The sequence below is a fragment of the Propithecus coquereli genome, unplaced genomic scaffold (assembly GCF_000956105.1).
Source record: "Propithecus coquereli isolate 6110/MARCELLA unplaced genomic scaffold, Pcoq_1.0 Scaffold143, whole genome shotgun sequence".
Lineage (NCBI taxonomy): Eukaryota > Metazoa > Chordata > Mammalia > Primates > Indriidae > Propithecus > Propithecus coquereli.
Genome location: NW_012138636.1, coordinates 2,858,426 through 2,860,375, shown reverse-complemented (window position 1 = coordinate 2,860,375; position 1,950 = coordinate 2,858,426).

Genomic DNA, 1,950 nt, shown 5'->3' with positions numbered 1-1,950 from the left:
GGGCATGGTGGCGCATGCCTGTAGTCCCAGCTACTCGGGAGGCTGAGACAGTAGGATCGCTTGAGCCCAGGAGTTTGAGGTTGCTGTGAGCTAGGCTGAGGCCACGGCACTCGCCCCAGGCAAGAGAGTGAGACTCTGTCTCAAAAAAAAAAGATTTAAGAGACGCAGATACAATTGCCTGTATGTATTTTGTTTAGACTTGGATTAAAACAAACCCTTAAAAAGAGACTTATGAGACAGTTGGGAAAATTTTAGAACTGATTGCTAGTTGATATTATAAAGAAATTATTAATAGTGGAATTATAATGGCATTGGCTTCTGTTTAACAAGTAAATCTTTGTCTTAGAGAATACATACTGATTTATCTACAGATGAAATGATATGATGTCTGGAATTTGCTTTAGAATAATCCAGAGTGGTGGGATAGAGATTGAGGTGTGGATGAAGATATAAATGAAACATGATTTGCCATGAGTTACTTGTTGAAGCTGGGGATAATGAGAGGCTCATGATACTATTCTCAATAATTTTGCATGAGTTTGAAATTCAAGGCTGGATATGAGGAACACACAAATGTACTTATTATAAACGTACCTCATGTGTAAATGTTGTATTTTGTTTTTTTCCAGAGCTGAAGCCATTTATTGGAATTGTGGATGATTAACAGCTAAATGCTTAATTCTCAAAACTACACAAAAGTCAAAGTCAGGATTAGATGATCCAAGTTACCACCAAGAAATTATTGTCTCGAGTGATACGGTAAGATTATAATAAATATTCTGAAGACAAAATAGTGACTCAGGTCTAAAAAGATTTTTAAATGCTGGATTTTAGCTACTAGATTCTATTATAATTTCTTGATCCCGTAACTATCATACCAGGAGTTCAAAGTTGTGATAATCAACCAAGGCACTTAGAAATAGCAACATACAAACAAGGCTTTATGGCATTTCCTCCTCGTAGATTCCGCTAGTTGATGGGTACAGTTTTGTCGCTGGAATGCCATGCTTTCCCCTCTGTTATATGTCTCAGGGTGGGTCCTTTGGAAGCTAATGCTTCCAGGATGTTTATTAGGGATCAACACCTATAAAGAGAGGAGGTAGGAAGCAGATTGGGCAGAGGAAGTTGCTGTGCAGGCTCAGAAAACTTCTAGTGAACCCTACAGAGAGCACTGCAACTGTGAGAGTTTATTTTGCTTCTTAAATAGTAAGCTTCTTGGGGAGAGAGACATACCTGCGATGCCTTTGTATCTTGCAAAGTACGTTGGAGAAGCTGCTCAGCAAATATTTGTTGAATGAAGGAAATCAGAGAAACATCTTACGGTTTCTTCTATAACATCCATCTAATCCTTCAGCCTTTACCTTAACTCCTTCCTTTCTGCAGCTGAAAGTGCAGTTTAGAATGATGATGCTAGTAGTGACGCAGATGGCTGTCTTGAGTGTCGTGAACAAGCACGAAGGTAGCTTCCTCTTTCTGATTAGCATGTGTTTGTTTCTGGGCTTCATAGATAAGGAAGGACCTGCAGAGGGACCTGAGGAAAACCACAGACATAAGATGTCAAGAACATGAAATCATATTTAGAGAGGGAGAAAGAAAGAAAACACCTAGAAAGCACAGTGATAACTTTTAGGCATATTAAGGCATATGGTACATGATTCTAACTAGTTTTTTCTGTTCGTGGGTAATAGGCTGATTGGCAAAGGCAGCATATGTGACCTAAACATTTGTACCCCCGTAATATGCTGAAATAGAAAACAAACTAATTCCGAACCGGAAATGTACTTGTATTTCTTTTACAACCATTTTTTCCCCTGCTATCTATATAGTTCATTTTTCTTCATCTTTTGAAATACTATGTAAATCATTTTCTTCATGTTGAGTATTGGAAGAATGAGATTGTGCTTATGTTTCACTAAGTGAATTAGATTTTTAAAATTATCAATATTTAAA